Here is a 9,825-nt window from a genome sequence, read left to right as displayed (position 1 = left end):
TTGATAAGGATACACATTGATAAGGACTCATATTGATGAGGAGAGATATTATAAGGATATGTATTGATAAGGAGACTTGAATAAGGAGGCATATCAATAAGGAGACATATTGATAAGGACTCATATTAATAAGGATACATATCAATAAGGAGACATATTGAAAAGGAGACTTATTGATAAGGATACATATTAATAAGGATACATATTAATAAGAAGAGATATTATAAGGATATGTATTGATAAGGAGAATTATCGATAAGGAGACATATTGATAAGGAGACATATTGATAAGGATAAATAGCAATAAGGAGACATTGATAAGGAGACATATTGATAAGGAGTTTTATCGATAAGGAGACATATTGATAAGGAGATATTGTGGGTAATGACCAATGGGTGGGTTTCCCTGTGAGTGCTGCTTTTTGTTTTACATCCATGTGCTTATTAACACCAAAGATAACAATGACATAATTAATAATACATTCTTTCAACACCAGCTATTCTCTCTTGGAATATAAAAGGCCTAAACGGTCCTATTAAACATTGCAGCTGTCTTGATGGTCCTATTAAATGCTGTCTTGATCTCCTAGCAAGACACCATTGATATAGCAATGCTACAAGAAACCATTGATATAGCAATGCTACAAGAAACCATGTTCATATAGCAATGCTACAAGAAACCATGTTCATATAGCAATGCTACAAGAAACCATTGACATAGCAATGCTACAAGAAACCATGTTGATATAGCAATGCTACAAGAAACCATTGATATAGCAATGCTACAAGAAACCATGTTCATATAGCAATGCTACAAGAAACCATGTTCATATAGCAATGCTACAAGAAACCATTGATATAGCAATGCTACAAGAAACCATGTTGATATAGCAATGCTACAAGAAACCATTGATATAGCAATGCTACAAGACACCATTGATATAGCAATGCTACAATAAACCATTGATATAGCAATGCTACAAGAAACCATTGATATAGCAATGCTACAAGAAACCATTGATATAGCAATGCTACAAGAAACCATTGATATAGCAATGCTCCAAGAAACCATTGATATAGCAATGCTACAAGAAACCATTGATATAGCAATGCTCCAAGAAACCATTGATATAGCAATGCTACAAGAAACCATTGATATAGCAATGCTCCAAGAAACCATTGATATAGCAATGCTACAAGAAACCATTGATATAGCAATGCTACGAGAAACCATTGATATAGCAATGCTCCATGTTCCTAAGTTTTCTGATTATCAGAACAGTATATTGTTAGAATTAACTGAATTCCATCTGGTTATTTGGACAGATATGAATGCCATTTTGGACATGCGGGACAAATCTAGCGAGACCAACTGCAATCCACATACAACCATGGGTCTCCAGTATATACTCTCTGATTACAACCTCACTGATGCCTGGCGAGCACATAATCCTTATTAAAGCAAAGGAGTACACTTTCTACTAAAAAATCATTCTCACAAATGGATTTCATTATATTATCTTCACCTCTATTTTCTTTCATAAAAAAAATGACATATCAGCTTGTCTGACCACCATGCTTACTACTACCAACTTCAAATGTCGGAATCTCCTAAAAGATCCACATTATGGAGGTTCAACACTTCACCTACATTTATAATGATTAATACAAATTCAGTCGATGACCCCCGGATTCAATGGGATGCAACTGAAGTGTTTTATAAAAAAATAATGCAACTGCATTTGAATCTGGGTTGAATAAATCACAAGTAAAGAAGATTTCAGATGTGTAAATGTTGTTAACTGTATTAGAGTGTTCTCAACAACCAGATCAGACTAGGTAGCTATTACTCTTTCTAAAGTCAAGACAGAACTTGATTTATTGATAAGACAGAGAGCAGAATTTGCCACCCATTGAGTTAGATTCAACCATTGCTTTCATGGTAATCGTCCCAGTCGTTTGCTGGCCAACGTGATGATCAATTAGCTGACACAGCAACTATTGAATCTGAAATAGGGGAATTACTATCAGAACCCAAATTCAATCCAAGTTTCTCCCACTTCTTTAAAGAGTTGTACATGTCTTTGTAATTCCACACCAAGCCAGACTAAGTCCTTTCTTAAGATAATTAAGAGAAAAAAAGCCACCTCGCTGGGAGCACAAATCTCTCTTTAATGAACTCAAAAGGGCATTGGATAGAATAAAGGCAAATTGCCTGGATGGGACGATATTCCTCCTGAGATCTATTGAACATTTTGGAATCTGTTCGGTCCACTATTGCATGAAATGACTACTACAGACGTTCACGAAGGTTCATCTGGGAGAGATGTGAATACAGCACTAATTTGGCTTTTATATATATAAATAAAGATGAAGATGCCACACAGTGTTCTCACTATCTGATAAACACAAATATTCATATTTTTGTTGTCGTCCTGTCTTGAGACTTACTTACCAAAATTGATGGGCCAAAGCGGGATTGTTATAAAAAGAGTTTATCCTCGGATAACCTCCGTCGACTCTTACGGCTATGTCCCGATCCAGAGGCCTACTACTGCCTTCCTGGCACCAAAGTCACCTACCTTAGAAGTTAGCACATTTCCAGTAGGTCACTGCCAATTGGGACGGGATTCAGCCACAGGGGACAACGCATTCACATTCCACTGAGCCGAGAGACATTTGTTTACAATGTAGACACCGTAGCAGTGTTTTTTTTACCTTTATTTTACTAGGCAAGTCAGTTAAGAACAAATTCTTATTTTCAATGAAAGCCTAGGAACAGGAAATGCCTGTTCAGGAGCAGAACAACAGATTTGTACCTTGTCAGCTCAGGGATTCGAACTTGCAACCTTTCAGTTACTAGTCCAACGCTTTAACCACTAGGCTACCCTGCCGCCCCACTAGGCTACCCTGCCGTGTGAGCAACTAGTGAAAGCAATTCAGTGAATGACTATCCAAAATAGAAATATCTGCCATGAATAACAAGTTAACAAGTAAAATAATCGCTCTCCTCAGTGCCTGTCCATGAATGAAGTTGACACCGCCCAGAATAATTATCCTACGGTACAGTTCCTCCTCTCAAGTAATGCTTGGTCTGCTGCTCCATTGTTGAGGACAGTCGTGCTTTTGCATGCACTATACGTACACTATACGATTTTTGGGGAGATCCGTTTTAAGAAAGATTAATAGCGATGTTTCACTGTGAGATTAATATTGCATTAGGGGGTACCAGTACAGAGTAAATGTGGAGGCTATATACAGGGGGTACTGGTACAGAGTCAATGTGGACACTATATAAAGGGTGTTAAGGTACAGAGACAATGTCTGGGGGCACAGGTTAGTCGAGGTAATTGAGGTAGTATGTACATGTAGGTAGTTATTAAAATGACTATGCATAGATGATAACAGAGAGTAGGTGGGGGGGGGGCAATGCAAATAGTCTGGGTAGCCATTTGATTAAATAATCAGGAGTCCTATGGCTTGGGGGTAGAAGCTGTTTAGAAGTCTCTTGAACTTAGACTTGGCGCTCCGGTACCGCTTGCCGTGCGGTAGCAGAGAGAACAGTCTATGACTAGGATGGCTGGAGTATTTGACTATATACAGGGTGTTACAATTCTTAGGGCCTTCCTCTGACACCATCTGGTATAGAGGTCCTGGATGGCAGGAAGCTTGGCCCAAGTGATGTACTGTACTGGGCCGTATGCACTACCCTCTGTAGTGCATTGTGGTCGGAGGCCGAGCAGGTGCCATACCAGTCAATGATACAACCAGTCATGCTCTCGATGTTGCAGCTGTAGAACCTTTTGAGGATATGAGGACCCATGCCAAATCTTTTCAGTCTCCTGAGGGGAATAGGTTTTGTAGTGCCCTCTTCACGACTGTCTTGGTGTGCTTGGACCGAGTCAGTTTGTTGGTGATGTGGACAGGTCCATGAGAATGGGGGCGTGCTCGGTCCTCTTTTTCCTGTAGTCCACAATCATCTCCTTAGTCTTGATCACATTGAGGGAGAGGTTGTTGTTCTGCCACCACATGGCCAAGTCTCTGACCTCCCTATAGGCTGTCTCGTCATTGTCGGTGATCAGGCCTACCACTGTTGTGTCAAACTTAATGATGGTGTTGAAGTCGTGCCTGGCCGTGCAGTCATGAGTGAACAGGGAGTATCACCTTTCAATATTAGTTATCAACGAATACACAACTGAACATCAGTGTCATGGCTCACATCAACACCATTATCCCAGAAACCCTAGACCCACTCCAATTTGCATACCGCCCTAACAGATCCACAGATGATGCAATCTCTATTGCACTCCACACTGCCCTTTCCCACCTGGACAAAAGGAACACCTATGTGAGAATGCTATTCATTGACTACAGCTCAGCGTTCAACACCATAATGCCATAATTTTGATCTCTTATTCTTATCCGTATTTTTTAAAAACTGCACTGTAGGTTAGGGGCTTGAAAGTAAGCATTTCACTGTAAGGTTGTATTTGGCGCATGTGACTAACAAAATTTGATTTGATGCAATCTAACTAGATAAGGCCTAGGCTACCTCATCTTAATGTAAGCTTAATGCATTGGATGCAAAACAAATGCTGATATGTGATAAAGGATAACATATCCGATATAATTACATTACCAGTCAAAAGTTTGGACACACCTACTCATTCAAGGGTTTTTCTTTATTTTCACTATTTTCTGCATTTTAGAATAATAGTGAAGACATAAAAAGTGTGAAATAACACATATGGAATCTTGCAGTAACCACAAAAATGTTGCCTTGATGGCAGCTTTGCACACTCTCTCAACCAGCTTCACCTGGAAGGCGTTTCTAACCGTCTTGAAGAACTTCCCACATATACTGAGCACTTGTGGGCTGGTTTTCTTTCGCTCTGCCAACTTTCGCTCTGCCATCTTTCGCTCTGTCCAACTCATCCCAAACCATCTCAATTGGGTTGAGGTCGGGTGATTGTGGATGCCAGGTCATCTGATGCAGCATTCCATCACTCTCCTTCTTGATCAAATAGCCCTTACACAGCCTGGAGGTATGTTGGGTCATTGTCCTGTTGAAAAACAAATGATAGTCCCACTAAGTGCAAACCAGATGGGATGGCGGATCGCTGCAGAATGCTGTTGTAGCCATGCTGGTAAAGTGTGCCTTGAATTCTAAATAAATCACTGACCGTGTCACCAGCATAGCACCCCACACCATCACACCTCCTCCTCCATGTTTCACAGTGGGAACCTCTGTGGTAGCAGGATTACAAGATGATGTGCTGTTTATGCACCAGCATAGCACCACACACCATCACACCTCCTCCTCCATGTTTCACAGTGGGAACCTCTGTGGTAGCAGGATTACAAGATGATGTGATATTTATGCACCAAATGGTTTAATGAAATAGAGTAAGGTTCTTAGAACTCTCTCACTTTCTGAGTTAACTGAGTGCAGTCTTTTGAAGCATGGGCTGGCAACTGATTAAGTGATGGCTTGGTGATAAGAAACTTTACAGCCACATTCTGTTCTATGATTATTGGTGCATGTGACACATAACATATGTCTCCTGTCTGACTGAGCCTGCATTCATAGATAAGATGTGGTGTGTGTGTGACTCGAGATAGAGAGAGCCTGAAGGAATAGAACAAACATCTCATTGTTTGTTCTCATCCTTCCATCTGGGAAACTGGAGGAGTAAAATAACACCCCCTGTGCAGATAAACGACAGGATGAACCCAGGGTGGTTTATGCTGCCCTAATCTGCATGGGAGGGGTGGAGCCAGCCATGACTAAGCATTTTAAGGTCTTCTACATGAAGAACCTGTATACTATGTATGATTTTAAGCACTCGTGGTGTGGTGTCGACGGGTTCATTATTGCAATAATTAATCGATATTAAATAAATATGATTGTTTGAAGATATGACAAAGTCTCTCTCAGTACCGACATTTCCACGACACCACACATCCATTCACCTACTCTGCGTCTCACAAAGACACAGTAGTTGGTACCAAAATCTCAAATTTGGACTCATCAGACCAAAGATTGATTTACACCGGTCTAATGTCCATTGCTCGTGTTTCTTGGCCTATCCAATTCTCTTCTTCTTATTGGTGTCCTTTAGTAGTGGTTTCTTTGCAGAAATGTAACCATGAAGCCCTGATTCACACAGTCTCCTCTGAATAGTTGATGTTGAGAAGTGTCTGTTACTTGAACTCTGAGAAACATTTATTTTGGCTACAATTTGTGAGGCTGGGAACTAATGAACTTATCCTCTGCAGCAGAAGTAACTCAGGGTCTTCTCTTCCTGTGGTGGTCCTCATGAGAGCCAGTTTCATCATAACTGCTGCTGTTTTTTGCGACTGCACTTGAAGAAACGTTCAAAGTTCTTGGAATTTTCCGAATTGACTGACCTTCATGTCTTAATGTAATCTGTCGTTTCTCTTTGCTTCTTTGAGCCGTTCTTGCCATAATACGGACTTGGTCTTTTACCAAATAGGGATATCTTCTGTATACAACCATACCTTGTCACAACACAACTGATTGCCTCAAATGCATTAAGAAGGAAAGGATTTCCACAAATGAACTATTAACAAGGCACACCTGTTAATTGAAATGCATTCCAGGTGACTAACTCATGAAGCTGGTTGAGAGAAGAGTGTGCAAAGCTGTCATGAAGGCAAAGGGTGGTTTGTTTAACACTTTTTTGATTAGTTTAAAACTTTTTTGGTTACTACGTGATTCCATATGTGTTATTTCATAGGTTTGATGTCTTCACTATTATTCTACAAGGTAGAAAATAGTAAAAATTAAGAAAATCCCTGGAATGAGTAGGTGTGTCCAAACTTTTGACTGGTAATGTATATAAATGCATATCAAACAGGAATTTACTGTATATTCAATAGAGCAATGTAATATTATTGATTTCTTTCTCTCTCCGTGTAGGGGATTGGGGCTAATGAACCGATGAACTGCTGTCACCAGATAGATGCCCAAGCCTCAAAACCAGAAACACGGGGGAGACTTCAACACTTATCATTTTTTAATACATGTTCAATTTTTTATTTGTTTTCCTGTATCTGTACAAGAGCCCTTAACACACAGTCCATTGTAAAAAAAAATAGTTAATTCCCAAGTGAGGGACATAATGCAGAGATGAACCTCTAGCATTCATAAGCTTGTTAAGTACATGAGGGCAAATGCAGTCATGACAGCTACATGTTTTTTTTAAACATAGGACAGGAGTTTACATGTTTTTGTTCCAGCCCTTTACTAACGCCTCATTTAACTAAATGTGGTCTAAATTGAAGACCTGCACACAGTGCAATCCGCTGGGATAAAAAAAAATCACATCTGTATTTTAGAATGAGCTTAATAAATGACAATGTCCTGACATATCTGCATCATAAACAATAACATGGTTGAATCTATTTATATTTAACATTCATTAAGATGTTGCACACTCCTTAATAACTGAGATATGGTTATCCTGTGGGCTGGGAGGTACCCAACAAGTTCAATACATCTGCAGGGTGTCGGGGTGAGATGTCCTTCAACCTGGAACAAGCAGAGACAATGGGGGAGTCAGTAACCTCACTGCTCAAATTTCAGTACTGGTTCATGTTGTTGAAGCCACAACTACCTTTAATAATGTGCAATCGTTTTGTTAACAGTTTTGCATATTTCTAGGCTTGGTCCGTTGTTAACAGTAAGAGTAGAATAACAGGCACTAATTTGAACTAGTACCACCAAACCCAATCGTACAACACAATAGGGGAAGGGAAAGTGACAAGAAAAAGTTAGCTAACATTAGCTAAACAGATATCAATAGAATGCACAAATAACTTGGCTGGCTGGCAAGCCTAAATTGAACAGAACACAGCTTGCTGTATTTCCAAAAATGTTCATCAGGTGTTATCATTAACATTTTAAACATGTTTTACCTACAAACGAATTAGGCATCGCTGTTTTCTCACGCCAAGGCAATGCAATGCGGCGAAACACAAGCTAGCAAGTTCAGCTTGCTTGCAAGTTTAAAAACGTCAAAATTTAAACATGGCTAAATCTACGATTAGGCCTAGTTAGCTCATTAGTTAATCTCTAAACAGCTGACAAGTAGGACGAGATCGTCTTTCTAACGTTAGCTAGCTATCGCGTCCGACTTGGCAACAGGCTGATAAACAACAGTTACTCAACATTTAGACATCATATGAAAGTAACACGGATATGTTGAACATTTGAACATAATTTGTTTAACAAATTCATGTTATACTCACAGTTATTGCTTATTCTTCTGGATAGACTCTCCAGTGAAGGATACATTGGATGCTGCCTTCAAAACCGCCCAAATGAAGGCGCGTCAGGAGGCACGATTTTAAGGTACCTTGGGCTTGAGACGGTCCAATTTTGACATCCTGCCTCGAAATGCTGCATCATTGTCGATTGGGATACAGTCCAAATATCTTAAATGCTGCATCATTGTCGATTGGGATACAGTCCACATATCTTAAATGCTGCATCATTGTCGATTGGGATACAGTCCACACATCTTAAATGCTGCATCATTGTTGATTGGGATACAGTCCACATATCTTAAATGCTGCATCATTGTCGATTGGGATACAGTTCACATATCTTAAATGCTGCATCATTGACGATTCGGGATACAGTCCACATATCTTAAATGCTGCATCATTGTTGATTGGGATACAGTTCACATATCTTAAATGCTGCATCATTCTCGATTGGGATACAGTTCACATATCTTAAATGCTGCATCATTGTCGATTCGGGATACAGTCCACATATCTTAAATGCTGCATCATTGTCGATTGGGATACAGTCCACATATCTTAAATGCTTCATCAGAAACAACAGTTCCTTGGGCTGTATTATCTCTCGATGCAGAAAACTATTTTGATAGACAAGAATGGTCATATCTCAGGTCTGTCTTGGAACACATGGGAAATTTCAATTTCATTAATATGATTAAAATACTATATGCCAATCCCTCAGCCATAATTATAACAGGTAATATCTGCTCTGCTCTGTTCAGAATCACTAGAAGCAGCAGACAAGGCGATCCAACTTCACCTTTGCTATTCTAATTACCCAGCCAATTCATCAGTCGAAAGAAATAACGCCCATTTCTCTCAAATCCCTTTATCTAATTTTATCGCAGATTACATTTTACTAGAGTATATCTAGACAATGTATCTCAATCGATCCCTAACGCATTGAAGATCATACATCAATTCAGCTTAACCTCAAGTTATAAAATGAATCCAACCAAATGAGCTCTACTGCCTCTCAAGTCCTCGATGGGGGACTCCATCTCTAATTATGGAATCCCAACAATTCTCCATTTTAAATATTTGGGTGTAGATATATTTCCGTCCTTAGATAAAACCATTGGTGTCTCCTACTGTCCTGGAAGAGGTGGTCTTCACTGATATATCCCTTAAGCAATGCAAACTACGCTTTAGTGCTATTATTGCTCACACAATCTCTATTTGGCACAAAATTGCAAAAACAATGTAACTGTGAATCAAAATGGCATGCCCATACTCCAATATTTCACAATAATGCCTTGAGATCTGGAGGGTGGCCTTTTGTATCCCCCACAATGCACCAAATGTGGAATCTGCACCCTTGCCGATATCATGGACAGTACTGGTTTGAGAATATTCCAAGTTCTGTAAAATACAGACACATTACCAAACAACTTTTTTTTCTATATTTACAACTTATGTCAGCTATGCTGGCCTCCCTTGGGGAACTCAATTACTGAACCATCCAATGATATGTATATAATGCAGTATATATAT

The 9,825-nt window shown here is 39.5% G+C and overlaps 1 protein-coding gene across 3 annotated transcripts in view; it reads right to left on the bottom strand.

Moving 5' to 3' along the window:
* Window positions 1-9,825, bottom strand: part of LOC118362108 (semaphorin-5A-like) — a 365,802-nt gene that overhangs the window by 137,403 nt on the left and 218,574 nt on the right. The window lies entirely within an intron of this gene.

The sequence above is a fragment of the Oncorhynchus keta genome, chromosome 4 (genome assembly GCF_023373465.1).
Source record: "Oncorhynchus keta strain PuntledgeMale-10-30-2019 chromosome 4, Oket_V2, whole genome shotgun sequence".
Lineage (NCBI taxonomy): Eukaryota > Metazoa > Chordata > Actinopteri > Salmoniformes > Salmonidae > Oncorhynchus > Oncorhynchus keta.
The sequence above is the reverse complement of the archived record's forward strand: the minus strand, read 5'-3'. Positions and strand labels throughout refer to the sequence as shown.